The sequence below is a fragment of the Nicotiana tabacum genome, chromosome 22 (assembly GCF_000715075.1).
Source record: "Nicotiana tabacum cultivar K326 chromosome 22, ASM71507v2, whole genome shotgun sequence".
NCBI classification, from domain to species: domain Eukaryota; kingdom Viridiplantae; phylum Streptophyta; class Magnoliopsida; order Solanales; family Solanaceae; genus Nicotiana; species Nicotiana tabacum.
Genome location: NC_134101.1, coordinates 202,622,575 through 202,638,171, shown reverse-complemented (window position 1 = coordinate 202,638,171; position 15,597 = coordinate 202,622,575). Strand labels below are relative to the sequence as shown.

Genomic DNA, 15,597 nt, shown 5'->3' with positions numbered 1-15,597 from the left:
GTTGCCACATGGGGGAGGGTCTTATCTTACACAGTCCTTTAATTAATTATCGAATGATTCCTGAATTAACTAGGTAATCTCCCATTACCCAATAATTAATTAATTACCTACATAATTAAGAATTACCTTAGCTTACTTAAAATACTACTCACTTTTAACATACCTTATACATCTTACTATCATGGTCATGTAGTACCTTATATGGTATTAGTCCATAAATATGAGGTATTATAGTTTGGACCGTATTTTATCCCAAATTGCAAAACATCGACGAAACTCATTTTCTTATATTTACTTACCCTCTCTCCTTCACGAGTTTACTCATCATGTGTTTTATATATCATAATGCTTATAGTCCCAAAATAACCTCATTCTCGAACTTACGTCGATTAACTGAAGACAAAACTTTAACGTACGAAAATGCAAGGTGTAACATCATTTCCTCCCTTAGAAACATTCGTCCTCGAATATTTAACTCCCCGGGATCTATATAAACTTTGGCAGTGTCGCCTTGGTAACAATACTACTACCAACTCTTCCTATAGAAACTCAATAATTCAACGCCACATAAGACCACAATCATCAATAACGACAATGGCCTCACACGACCAATGTCAATAATTAACACAAGTGTTTGTAGACATGTGATTTTTGACCTTCCCCAAGATTTTTCATATTTTTAGCACGTAAATATTTAATTTAGGCATAATATAGTTATTTCAGCTAATTTTTACTCTTTTACTTTATTTTATTACAAGAAAACGAAAATTACAAAAAAAAATAGTTTCATTAATGTTTTGTAATCATTTTTAATCATGAAAAATATCAAAATATCACGTATGACATTTAGACCTTATTTTTACATTTTTAGGATTAATTGGTAGGATTTATTATAATTAGTTAATTAGTTTAATTTCATATTTTTAGATAATCTAGGGTTTTAATTAGGATTTTCAATTAAAGAAAAGAAAAAGAAAAACAAAGAAAAAAGGAAAATAAGAAGAGAATTTGAAGAATGGGGTTTTAATTTAAATTTGGGCTGTTCATATACCCAAAATCTGGCTCCAAACCACTCAAAGCCCAAAAAGACCTGTCCGACCCGCCAGCCCAAACCCGACCCGCATATCCCACCCGGATCCCCTTATTAAAACCTAATAACCTAGGCAACATCCATCAGATCATTAGACCCCCCCTAACCTGAGCGCCGTTTTGACAAAGGACTTCCCCCCTAATTTTTATCTTCTTCGTTAATCCCCATCAAACCTTGGTGACTACTGCTTCCGCTTCAAAAAATCGGAGGCTCATCATCTACTTCATGAGAATTTAACAAAAATACCTAAGACCTAAAAAAAAGACCAAAAAAAGCTGACCAAAAAGCTGCCTAGAGAGGAAATATAGAGAGAGGAATGAGAGTGACGGCGGATTCAGAAGTAGAGCTTCCTAAACTTAATTCTATAGCGTCGGATATTCCACGTTTTGGGCGGAGTCACGTCCCTCGCCGTTAACCTTACTGCTTTTCTGGTCGCTCTGTGCTTTGCCACTATTTTTTGCCATATTTTCCGAGGAGTTCCGAGTTCGTCGAGGTCCTCTTCGGTCGATAGAAAATTTTCGGGTCAAAAATTCCACAAGTTTCAAGGTGCTGTAATTTTAATCCAAATGCATTTATATAAAGGTCTGATTCTTCCCTGCTCTTTACATGGTCGTTAAATATATTTGAGTATTCGTTGAGATTTAAAACGGAACATTCGAATATGGAGTTTGAGTATTTGACTATTCCCTGCTCTTCTATCGATTTGCTATTTTCCTTATGTTAGGAATTACTGATTTGTGGAGTTTGTTTCAATAATTATCACACTTTTCTTTATCATCGACTGGGAGTAGTTGTAAGTAGTATTATTAACTATTTCCTTACAGTAAATTGGGTTTGTAGATTTGTGATAGAGGACATGAACAATCTTTAACTCTTTTTATGATGGGAAAGTTGATGGTTTTCTTGACAATATTCTTTTGGCTCCTTCTGATTTTGTTCTACTTGGCTAGATTTGTATTTATTCGTGCTGTGAATATGCCCAATCTTTTGTAGTTCTTCTATCTTAATTAGCCCTTTGTTTTATTAGCAATTTTCTTACTTGATAAAAATAAGAGTAGCAACGTTTTGTATACCAAAGAATTCATGTCGAAACATATGTTTGAAGGTGTTTATAAATATCTCACATTTTGCCAATCAACTGTTCTTTTTGAAATGAACCTATCAACCATTCTTGTATCCCTCTCTACGTCTAACATAACCCATTGTATATACGTGCTTTAGTCTCATGCTCGTCAAATCGAAACAATTCGTGAATATCCATAGGATACTTTAGGCGAGCTCTTGATTAATCAAATTATCGTGATTGTGTACATGTTCGCGTGACATAATTATGATCCTAAAAACCAATTTGGAGTATGCGTTCGCTCAACTTCGGCCAAACTTTCTTAATAATAATAATGTGTTATTAATTGTGGACACGTTTGCGTGATATGATTTTGACGCGCCAAACGAAATGAGTACACGTATGCGTGACTTGTTTTAAGATATTTTATAGTTAATAATCAAGTATTTAAAAGCGGTAAAAAGATAATTGCACATAGGTCTTAAGAATGAGTAGTTAAATAATTAAGCCAAATATAAATTGCTAAGCGACCGTGCTAGAATCACAGAACCCGGGAATGCTTAATTCCTTCTCCCGGGTTAACAGAATTCCTTACTTAGAATTTCTGGTTGGCAGACTTCAAAAAGAAAGTCAAAATTTCCTCGATTTGGGATTGAAAATAAATCGGTGACTTGGGAGACAAAATAAATTATCCCAAGTAGCGACTCTGATTAAATAAAATAATCCCATTTCGAATAATGTCACTTAAATTGAAAAAACTCCCTTATACTTCCCTCGGGTGGTAAAAAAGGAGGTGTGGCAACTTTCGCAACTCTGCTGGGGATTAAGTTGTGAGCACGTGATTTTTACCCTATATGAATTACTCCCACAAATTCAAAACAAAATAACTTTTCCCATTGTTTGCAATTTTGTGGATTTTTGTGGCATTTTTCTGTCAATTGTTTGCATTTGTCTGTGCACGTTTATTTTATTTAATTAATAAAAAACACAAAAAATATGTGTGTTTGCATTTAGGATTTAATTTAACATTTTAGGATTAATTAAGTAATTGAGTTATTTTATAAAAAGTGGAAAATCACAAAAATAGTTATTTTGCACCTTTTAATTTTAATTTTGATTTTGAGTAGTTTTTCTTTAGTTTATTAATTGTGGTAATTATTTAGGATTAGTTAGTATTTTTGATAAGTTAATTTGGTTTTATAACTTAATTTAGGATTTTAGTTTTAATTTTTTGGAAAAAAAGAAAAAAGAATTAATTTTGAAAAAGAAAAAGGAATTAGAGAGAGAGGTTTTTGGGCCGAAAATGACCCCAGCCCAATCAAATACCCGTCCAAACACCCCACCTAACCCGGCCCAATCCCTTTACCCGGTTCCGGTCATCTTCATTAACTCCAAACGACCCCGTTTCCCCCTAAATTAATCTCAGTCGTCTATGTTTTATGATCTAACAGGCGGGAACTGCTGTGGGGGTTCATATAAGAGTGTCCGAATTGCATCCACCACCACCACCACCCCCATTCCATCTTTCCCCCATTCCCGTCTTACTCCTTCAGAAACTAATTCCCCAAACCCTAGCCGGCCCCATTCCCACCTCCTAGTAGCCCAGCGGCGCCACCTCCAATATATCCCAAAATCACACCCTATAACCACCTCGTTCCCCTAATCTCAAATCCACATTCAGTTTCTCTCAAATACCCCCAAAACCGTTCGAATCTTAAATCTAGGGTTTCGAGTTCTAGAAGCCAAGTCGATTTATTCATGCTAGGACCTTCCTCCAGCTATTTCTTAATATTCAGAGGCGATTTGGTCTCAAAATGACGTTACTCGTTTGTGCTTGACAAAGAACAAGCGATTAATGTTATTTGGAGATGAAATCAGTGGGTCGAGTCCCGGGTTCGAGCTTTTGGTCAGTAGGTGTTTCTTTCCGGTTTTGTTCATATTGGTGTCACTTTAATTGTCGTTCTTCCTCGCCTATCTTTCTGTTTTTCCTTTCTTTTTCTCTGGTCAATTCAAGTAAAGTGTGACCAACACTTCTGGTTGAAAGTTAATTTGTGTGGCTCTATTCTTTGTTGGCGTTATTTTCCTAGTTTATTTCACTAATTTCTTTAGTTTGTTAAGTATGGCTAAGTTGCTGATTGTTATCCGGTTTAACCTCTTAGTTCAATTTGATTAGTTTGTTTTGACAACTTAATTAATTCTCTGCATGTTTGTATGAATTAATCAATAGATTAGTTAGTTTGTTGATTAGGGAAGTCGTTCCAGTATTTGTGTCATGCTGTTTTCCAAAGGCATACAGAATTTTGCTGGGTCAATTATTGATTTGGGCTTTGGGTCTCTGACCCATTTAAAAGGGAAGTTTAGCATGTTCATTCAGCTAAGCCATTGGGTCACTTTGACCCATGAGCTAAAGGGTAAATAACCTAGGTTTAAAAGGGTAGTTTAGGTAATTGGAGAAGGGAATCTGTTTAGTAACAGACTAAGGAAGCTTCCCGGAAGCTGAAAAGCAAGTTTACTTGGCAAACAAGCCAAAAATTCAGGGATTAAGTAGCAAAACTGAAAATTGGAGAAGGGTAAAATAGCAAAAGTTGAAACTTATATCTGCTACCCTAGCACCTTGTATAGAGGGATCACTTTGCTGAAAATAAGAAAGAGAGGAGAAAAATCCAGAAAAAAGGCAGACGGCTAAAAGTTTTCACTGTTCCATTGAAATTTTCTCATTTTTCTTTGATTTCTGAAGTTTTCCAAGTGCTGAAACATTTTCTGATTCGTCTGAGGCTTAGAATGAGTTGAATTTGGTTGTTTTTCTGCAAACCAATTCTGGATTGAGTTTTGTGTTTGGAGTCCTAATCAAATTTGGAGTTTCAAATTGATTCAAAATGACATTTGATACCTCCTCTTTGCTGTTTCTGGGCTGATTGTACTGCTGTTGTTGATTAACTCCTTGATCTCTTATTTCTTTCTTAAATTCCAGGTATGTGATGACTCCTGAATCATGAATGAAATGTAGAGCTGAAGGTTATGCAACCAAGTTGAAGTGGCTACATGTTTCTTTGATCAAATGCTTATTGGATTTCCCTATAGTCTCTCCACATGTTCTCTGATGCAGTTATCATGAGTAATTGTCTATATGGTCAATGTTATATTTCATTTTAAGACTTGGAGTTTGAATTTGCTTGAATGTAATGACTTAGGACCGTTTGGACTTTTAAATGTGTTGATGTGATTAAGAAATAAGGATTTTAGTTGATTAGTTGAAGTTATTTGGCTTGGCCATGGTTCAAATCCATTAATTCGAATTTTGGGTCTGACACAATCAATTCACGTTCTGCTTTCCCATTTTAGTTGTCAAAACTTGCTTTTTGATGGCTTGGAGTATTCATTAGCTTAAGTTTGAAGTGGCCTTTTGTCTAAGTTTAATTGATGGTGCAATGTTTAATAATGGGTATTGTGATTCTCCGGCTGTTAAGTGCCAATTTTCCAGAATTCGTTGATGTTTCCCTCCAACATAGTTTTGCAGATTAATTTGAAGAGTTAAAGATTTAAAGTTGCATGTTAGTTAGTTGTCAAAGCGGAATCTTGTTTTGTGTGTAAAATCAGTGGCATGCTTCATTAATAATTAGATCTTTCATGATTAATCAGTGCAATTTGGGTTCCTCAGGGATTCGATCCTAAGACTTCACTTCTCAGCTGCAGGGCTCCGAATTTGTGTTCAATTATGTGGCCAATTCTGAAAGTTCCTTTGGACGAGATCTAGGCCGTTTCTTTTGTTGAACTATCAGTCCTCTTGTATTAGCTCAAGCCCTTTTATGTAATGGATTAGTTTTTCCTTGTATAAGCCATCTTAGTTAGTTTTAATGGAACCTTTAGCTACATTTAGTGTTAATTAATTAGACTATTAACTAGATGAGGCGGGTCATATTCGATAACATAAATAATTTATGGCCCTCAAACATTTAGCTTGAACTCTCTTTTTTTTTTAGAATTGAGGTGCGCGGTGCCAAACAAAAATGACAATTGCATGGCCATCATTTTAATTAATCTTGCTTATCCTTAGAGATCGAGGCGTGCCATTTAGCGAATTTTCATGGCTCTCGCAAAGTTGTAAATGCGTAGTTGCTTTAGGCGCGTTGTTTTATTAATTTACCTCCCTAAACTCGGGTGCGCATTTATGTGACCCAAATCTTAACAACGTTAAATAAAATATGTCTCGGACTGCGGGTGCATTTCATGTGGCGTGATCCAAAGACGTGTTTTAGATGACGTTGAAATTTTCCTTAAAATAATTAAAAGCGGTTAGAAAGTTAAAATATACCCTAGGCTAAAACATGTATTAAAATCAGATAATATGTCAATTGTAACAGTTGAGTGACCGTGCTAGAACCACGGGACTCGGGAATGCCTAACACCTTCTTCCGGGTTAACAGAATTCCTTGCCCGGATTTCTGGTTCGCGGACTGTAATACAGAGTCAATCTTTCCTCGATTCGGGATTTGAAACGGTGACTTGGGACACCATAAACTATCCCAAGTGGCGACTCTGAATCTTTAATAAACAATCTCGTTTCGGTTGTCCTTAAATTGGTAAAACTCCCTTATACCCTTCCGGAGTGTAGGAAAAAGGAGGTGTGACAGCTCTGGCGGCTTTGTTGGGGAGAAAAACCCAGAATTTCCGGTTCAGAGTTCAAGAATTTGAGCTTTTTAATGCGATTTTTATTTGGATTTGCTGATATTACTGTATTTTGTAGACTTAATGTGCTAATTGTCATTTACCGCTTTGATATTATTTGAATTGTATTTAAATGTCTTCTTACAACATCCCTCTGAGCTTCTGAAAATGGTGCACACTTTCGCGTGGCCCACTTTTTCTATAGAAATTATACCAAATAGATCGAGGCTGGGAAAGCAACAAGGCCGGATAGACTTTAGTGCTTCCGGTACGTTTCCCCCTCTTCGACCCCAGTTGTCCGCTCGGGTACCCCAAGTCTAGACCAAAAACCCCAGGATTTAAACCTAGAAAAACACAAATTCATGTTGGATCCCTAGTATGAACGTTTGTTTGCATCATGTGCATTTGACTTAGGGGACTCGATACAGGGGTTGAGTCTGTCTAGGACAGGTGTGCCCAAAAAGAAAACAGACCATCCTGATACACTATATGTGCTATGTGCATATTTATTTGTTTCGGCTTACATGTTGACCGACTAGGGAAAATAAAGCAAAAAGAAAAATCAAGAGTGATGTAGGGAAGGAAATAAAGCCCGATTCTAAAGAAAAACCCGATATCTGAAAACATCCCAAAACTCTGCCAAAATCTTTCAAAAAAGAGAGTTATTTCAAAAGAGTCAGACACTGTGTCCTTTTCAAATGTGTCAAAGTTGGCGAACTACGCAGGTCTGGTTCTCACCGGATGTGAGATACGTAGGCAAACCTCATCGGTTCCGGCCCATAATTTTCAAAAAATCCAAAAATATTTTCCTTTACTTCCTCTCTAGAAAAGTCTTTTTTTAGACCCCAATTTCAAAAAATCCAAAAATATTTTCCATTACTTGCTTCTTTAGAAAGCCTTTCTTTTAGACCCTAATTGTTTTTAAAAAAAATATACAAAAATATTTTCTTTTAATTTCTTCCAAAAATCCATTAATATTTTCATTCTTCTTTCAAAATTGAAAAGAAAATTCAAAATTCAAAAATATTTTCTTTTTTTAGAAGCATTTCTTTCAAAAATTCAAAATAAAATTCCAAAAATATTTTCTTTCTTCTTTAGAAGTTTTTCTTTTGAAATTCCAGAAAAAATATTCAAAAAAAAATCTTTCTTCTTTAGAAGTCTTTTTTTGCAAAAATGCTGAAGAAAAATCAAAATCCAAAAATATTCTCTTTCTTCTTTATAAGTCTTTCTTTTGAAAAAATAAAATAAAAAATTCAAAAAAAAAAGTTAGTTTATTTACTTTATTCATGATCTTCAAGAACTACGCTCGGTCTGATTCATGCGGGGTCATGATATGTAGGCAATCTCTATAGGATTCGATCATAACCAAAAGAAAAAAAAAAAAGAAAAGAAGAAAAAAGAGAGAGAGGAAAAATAAGAATGAAAAAGAGAAAAAAGAGGGAGAAAAGAGAAGTTGCAAATGGAAATAAGGAAAAGTCGGGATGACGCAAGCAGCCGATCAAATGCATAATAGAAACGGTTAACTGCTTAGGTGCATTCACTCCTCAAATGTGCGGTTGCTTATCTGTTAAAGCCCTAATCGCTAACAAGTTTGTTATTGATGAAATTATAGTTCAGGCAGGTGGTTAATTTGATTGGCATTCTGGCAACTCACTCCTACAACACCCGGTCCAAAAATAAATTGATCGTGGCCAATCAGGAACTTGAGGCAAGTATTGTCGATCTGTCAAAAGAGGTGGAAGAATCGGAGGTTAATCTAAAAGATGAGTTGTATAAGCTGAAGCAGCAGATGGCTGAAATGTACCAAGCATGGGCAAAAGGGCACCCACCGCCAGTTTACCCCGCCAACCCTGCTTTTATCCCGCCATTGGCTCAGCCACAGGAACCTCCCACTGTGAACTCATCTCCGGCCTTTCCCCTATACCAACAATGCCACGACACCACTTCCCATACATCACAAGCTCCACCACCCAAACAAGTCTCGTACCCTCATCCACCAGTCACTCCTGTTTTTTTGGCACGATCCTCTAGTGAGCCTCTGTTCCAGACTCACGACAACCAGTATTACTCCCCGGAGCCACTTTCAAGGTTCCCGAACCCTATTCCTACACTCCTCATTTTGACCTCCCTGCAGAAACCAAAAAACCATCTAAAAATCCCGAACAGGAGGAGATGTTTAGGAAAGTTAAAAGCCTGGAACAGTCATTCAGAGACATGCGGGGGTTGGGAGGTCAGGTAAGTGTGGCTTACAAAAATGTATGTCTATTTCCAGATGTGCAATTGTCGGCAGGGTTTAAGATGCCCAAGTTTGACTTGTATGATGGGCACGGTGATCCAGTAGCGCATCTGAGAGGTTTTTGTAGATAAATGAGGGGAGCTGGCGGGAAAGATGAGTTGCTAATGGTATATTTCAGTCAAAGTCTCAGTGGTTCGGCTCTGGAGTGGTACACTCGGCAGGATCACGGAAGATGGTACACATGGGATGATCTAGCCCAGACATTTGCTTGTCACTTCCAGTACAAACTCGAGATTATTCTGGATCGTCTGTCTTTGATGAAACTTGAGAAAAAGCACAATGAGAGTTTCAGGGAGTATGGTTTTAGGTGGAGAGAACAGGCAGCAAGGGTTGACCCTCCAATGAAAGGAAGTGAAATGGTGGATTATTTTCTGCAGGCCTTAGAACCTACTTATTACGATCATCTGTTATCAACTATAGGCAAGTCCTTCAATGAAGTGGTAAAGATGAGCAGTATGGTAGAAGAAGGGCTCAAGACAAACAAAATCATGATTTACTTGGCTATTAAGGGAACCACCCAATCTATTCAAAGCAGAACTGGGGGAGTAATTGAAAAGAAGAAGAAAGAGGATGTAGCAACGATTGATTCAGGAGCTTGGTTCGGACCCAGGGGTCCATCACATTACTATAACCAGCCTCGACCCCACCACCAAACCTACCCTCATACCCCATATAGCCCACCACAACACTACTACCCACCACCAGTCCCCTATCTTTCTGTCCACCATGCCCAAACATACAGCCAACCTCCAGCCCACGCACAATGGCGTGCACCAATCCCACAAAATACATACTCAGCTCCACAAAATGCCTATCCACCCCCAAGAGCCTACCGAAACCCTCTTGGATCTGGTTTCCGGACTAGCCAAGCATTTAAGAATGAGAGGTTGCAAAAGAAGAAAACATTCACTCTATTGGGAGAATCCTATACCAGTTTGTTCCACAGGTTGAGACAATTGGGTATGATGAGTCCAATCGAGCCAAAACTACTAAACCCTCCCCGAGGAATCTTGATCACTCTATGAGTTGCGAATATTGTTTTGGTGCTCTAGGACACGACACAGAGAAGTGATGGCAATTGAAAACATCTATTTAAGAGCTCATTGATACTAATCGGATTGAGGTCCAAGCTCCGAAAGCGCCCAATATCAACCAGAATCCGTTGTCGGCCCATCATAAGACAAATATGATCGAGATAGTACATAGGGGAGGGGAGCCTAAGAAGCCTTCATAGACCATCATGATGATTCAGTTCAGTGAAGTCAGACCAGTTGAAAAGCCAACAAGTGAGAAATCAGTGATCAGGTTGAGCGGGGCAAACAGTGAACCATCTGCAGTAGTCAAGAAGGGGACCCCAAGTGATGTGGCAGTAAAATAAGAAAGAACAAAAGTGGTTGTGCCAGGAGTGGCGAACAAGCCTGTTGTAATTGTGGAGGGTGCCCGCACAGATCCTGTCAATATCAAGCCGGTAACTCAATTACCGATAGTCAACAGCAAGGCGGTCCCGTGGAATTATGAACGAGTGACAGTGACTTACAAGGGGAAAAATATTAAAGAAGAAGTTTGTGAGACCTATGGTTTGACTCGATCGGGGAGATGCTTTGCCCCCGAAGAGTTGAGAAAAGCTAAGATCTCCAAAGATAACCCGGTGCTAGTGAAGAAAGTTGTGACCGAGGAAGAAGCAGAGGAATTTTTGAGAAAGATGAAAGTGCATGACTATTCCATTATGGAGCAGTTGAGGAAGACACCGACTCAGATTTCACTATTGTCATTATTGATCCATTCAGACGAGCACCGTCGGGCTTTGATGAAGATCCTGAATAAGGCCCATGTTCCTGACAAAATCTCAGTAAACCATTTGGAAAGGATAGCTAACAAGATATTTGAGGTAAACAGAGTCACTTTTTCTGCTGATGAGTTGCCCGTGGAGGGTACTGAGCACAATAGAGCCCTCTATCTTACGGTAAAATGCGAAAATTCCGTGATTACTCAAGTACTGGTTGACAATGGTTCTAGTGCGAACATTTGCCCTCTCTCCACTCTGAACGAGTTAAAGGTGGATGATGAAAGAATTCACAAAAATAGTATCTGCGTTCGGGGATTCGACGGTGGAGGGAAAGATTCAGTCGGGGATATAGTGTTTCAGCTTACAATAGGGGCAGTTGAATTTACCATGGAGTTCCAGGTGCTCGATGTGGCTGTTTCTTACAATCTGCTGTTAGGTCGACCCTGGATTAATGCTGCCAAAGCGGTCCCGTCTACTCTGTACCAAATGGTCAAATTTGAATGGGATAGACAGGAAATTGTTGTGCACGATGAAGACAATTTGTGTGTTCTTAGTGATGCCATTGTTCCGTTCATAGAGTTTGAAGACGACAAGGGGCCATAGGTTTATCAGGTTTTTGACACAGTATCGGTAGAGAAAATTCTAGAAGGGAAGTGCGTTCCAACTCCGAGGGTAGCTGTTGCATCAGTCATGGTAGCCGTTGAAATGTTGAAAAATGGTTTTGTAACGGGCAAAGGTTTGGGTGCATCTCTGCAAGGTATCGTACAACCAGTAACCCTCCCTAAAAACTTAGATACATTTGGATTGGGGTTCAAGCCCACAGTTGCAGACATAAAAAGAGCCAGAAAGTTGAAACAGAGGGCACGTGTCCTCCCAAAGCCCATCTCATGTCTCTCCAGATCATTTGTCAGGCCCGGCACCAAGAAACGTCCAGGAACAACAGTTCAAAATTCTGTGGTTGGTCTTGATAAGGAGTTGCATGAAAGGTTTGAGAAATTATTCGACGAGGTGAACATGGTGGAAGCTGGAGAGGGTTTTAGCAAGGCGGATGTGCAATTTGTTGGGCCCAGTGCAAAGATTAACAATTGGGAGCTACTCCTCTCCCCACCAGGAAGGAGTTTTGGTAGTTTGCTTTGATTTTCTTTCAGTTTATCTGGATTATTCCAGGGTTGTAATTCAGATTCTATGTTTCGTCCATTTGGATGGATAAACCTTGTTATCTTTTAATTTCAATGAAATGCAATTTCCCTTTTTCCTCATTCCTGACAGTTTTATTTTTGTTTTCTTTTCTTCCTTGTATAGTTCTTTTTATGTTGGTTTCAATAACATGACATGCATGAGGAATCTTCGACCCAGTCTTAAAAGCCAATCTAATTCTGAAATAGTAATTCAAGAAATAGAGTGTGATGATGAATCGGAATACGACGAGGATGAGGCCTTTGAAGAGATTAGTAAAGAATTAAGCCATTTTGAAGAAAAACCCAAGCCTAACCTGAGTAATACAGAAGCAATCAATTTAGGACCCAGATAATATCAGAGAAACTAAGATAAGTGTCCATCTTGAACCTCAACTCAGGGAGGAGATAATTAAAGCGTTACTTGAGTACAAAGACGTCTTTGCTTGGTCATATGAAGACATGCCGGGTTTAAGAACTAACTTGGTGGTTCACAAATTGCGCACTGACCCGGAATTCCCTCCTGTCAAGTAGAAGCTGAGGAAATTTAAAACTGATATGAGTATGAAGATCAAAGAAGAGGTTACCAAGCAGTTTGATGCAAAGGTCATTCGAGTCACTCGGTATCCCACTTGGTTAGCTAACGTAGTACCTGTGCAAAAAAAGGATGGCAAGACCAGGGTGTGTATTGATTACCGTGATCTCAACAAGGCAAGTCCCAATGACAACTTCCCACTGCCAAATATCCACATTCTGATTGACAATTGCGCCAAATATGAGATTGGGTCTTTTGTAGATTGCTATGCGGGCTATCATCAGATCTTAATGGATGAGGAAGATGCAGAAAAGACGGCATTCATTATATTATGGGGTACGTACTGTTATCGGGTCATGCCATTCGGTTTGAAAAATGCTAGGGCAACTTACATGAGGGTGATGACGACCATATTTCACGACATGATACACAAGGAGATCGGGGTATATGTGGATGATGTAATTATAAAGTCTAGAAAGTAGTCTGATCATCTCATAGATTTGAGAAAATTCTTCCAAAGGCTTTGCATGTACAATCTTAAGCTCAATCCTACAAAATGCGCATTTGGTGTGCCATCTGGAAAATTGTTGGGATTCATAGTCAACCTTCGAGGTATCGAATTAGACCCGTCAAAGATCAAAGTTATCCAAGAGTTGCCACCCCCAAGGAACAAAACTGAGGTGATGAGTTTATTAGGGAGGTTGAATTATATCAGCAGGTTTATTGCTCAGCTTACGACAACTTGTGAGCCTATCTTCAAACTGTTGAAGAAGGATGATGCAGTCAAATGGATAGATGAGTGTCAATAAGCATTTGATAAGATAAAGGGGTACTTGTCAAACCCACCCGTGTTGGTGCCACCAGAACCCGGGAGACCTTTGATTCTGTATTTGATGGTCTTGGACAATTCATTTGGTTGTGTGTTGGGTCAGCATGATATCACCGGCAGGAAAGAGCAGGCTATCTATTATCTCAGCAAGAAGTTCACATCTTATGAGGTTAAGTACACTCACCTTGAGAGGACATGTTGCGCCCTAACTTGGGTAGCACAGAAGTTTAAGCATTATTTGTCATCTTACACTACTTACCTCATCTCTCGTTTGGATCCATTAAAGCATATCTTTCAGAAGCCTATGCCCACAGGGAGGCTCGCAAAGTGGCAGATTTTTCTCACAGAATTTGACATCGTCTATGTGACCCGGATTGTGATGAAAGCCCAGGCATTGGCCGACCATTTGGTTGAGAACCCAGTGGATGAAGAATATGAGCCTTTGAATACTTACTTCCCTGATGAAGAGGTAATGCACATTGATGATTTGGAACAAGCTGGAGAGCCAGGTTGGAAACTTTTCTTTGATGGAGCTGCTAACATGAAAGGCGTTGGGATAGGAGCTGTATTGATTTCTGAAACAGAACATCACTACCCTGTTACGGCTCAGCTTCGTTTCTACTGTACTAACAACATGACTGAGTACGTGGCATGCATTTTGGGCTTGAGGTTAGCTGCAGACATGGGTGTCCAGGAAGTCTTGGTCTTAGGAGACTCGAACCTTCTAGTAAACCAGATCTAAGGGGAATGGTAAACACGGGATTTAAAACTCATACCGTACCGGCAATGTTTGCATGATCTTTGTCAGCGGTTTCGATAGGTAGAGTTTAGGCATATTCCAAGGATCTATAATGAGGTTGTCGATACTTTGGCTACTCTGGCGTCAATGTTATATCACCCAGATAAGGCTTATATGGACCCTTTGCATATTTAGGTCCATGATCAACATGCTTACTGTAATGTGGTGGAAGAAGAACTTGATGGTGAGCCTTGGTTTCATGATATCAAGGAATATATCAGGATGGGGGTGTATCCGGTACAAGCCACAGGTGATCAAAAGAGAACAATTCGGTGGTTGGCGACCGGATTTTTCTTCAGTGGAGGAGTTTTGTACAATAGAACTCCAGATCTTGGATTGTTAAGATGCGTAGATGCTAGACAGGCCACAGCTATCATGACCGAAGTACATTCTGGAGTCTGTGGATCACACATGAGTGGGTACATGCTGGCAAAGAAGATTCTCCGAGCAGGTTATTATTGGCTCACTATGGAGCGAGATTGTATCAGTTTTGTGCGCAAATGTCATCAGTGCCAGGTGTACGGAGATTTGATTCATTCTCCACCATATGAATTGCACACAATGTCTACACCATGACCTTTTGTTGCGTGGGGCATGGATGTCATTGGGCCAATTGAGCCATCAACATCAAATGGGCACGGGTTCATTCTAATGGCCATCGACTATTTCACCAAGTGGGTAGAGGCTAAAACGTTCAAGTCTGTAACCAAGAAAGCGATGGTTGATTTTGTGCACTCAAATATCATTTGTCGGTTTGGGATACCAAAGGTGATCATTACAGATAATGGTGCTAATCTCAACAGTCATTTGATGAAATAGGTATGTCAACAGTTTAAGTACGCATCGCAATTCCACCCCATATTGCCCCAAGGCAAATGGAGCAGTCGAGGCAGCCAACAAGAATATAAAGAAGATACTTCGGAAAATGGTGGAGGGTTCTAGATAGTGGCATAAAAAGCTGCCTTTTGCATTGCTGGGTTATCGCACTACTATTCGTACTTCAGTAGGGGAAACTCCTTATTTGTTGGTATATGGCACTGAGGCGGTGATACCTACGGAAGTTGAAATCGTGTCCCTTCAGATTGTCGCTGAGGCCGAAATTGATGACGATGAGTGGGTCAAAACTCGCTTGGAACAGTTGAGTTTAATTGATGAGAAGAGATTGGCAGTAGTTTGTCATGGTCAGTTGTATCACTAGAGAATGACAAAGAGCATATAACAAGAAGGTGTGTCAACGGAAGTTTGAAGTAGGTCAGTTAGTATTGAAACGCATTCTTCCTCATTAGGCTGAAGCAAAAGGCAAGTTCGCCCCAAACTGGCTGGGGCCGTTCGTCATAACAAGAGTGTTGTCCAATGGTG

At 39.2% G+C, this 15,597-nt stretch overlaps 1 long non-coding RNA gene across 1 annotated transcript; it reads left to right on the top strand.

The window, feature by feature from the left end:
* The first annotated feature begins 1,175 nt into the window (after nt 1–1,175).
* Nucleotides 1,176–5,413, top strand: LOC107829102 (uncharacterized). Its single transcript, XR_001657838.2, has 2 exons — nt 1,176–1,672; nt 5,125–5,413. It is a non-coding gene; the product is annotated as an uncharacterized LOC107829102 (long non-coding RNA).
* The last annotated feature ends 10,184 nt before the right edge of the window (nt 5,414–15,597 follow it).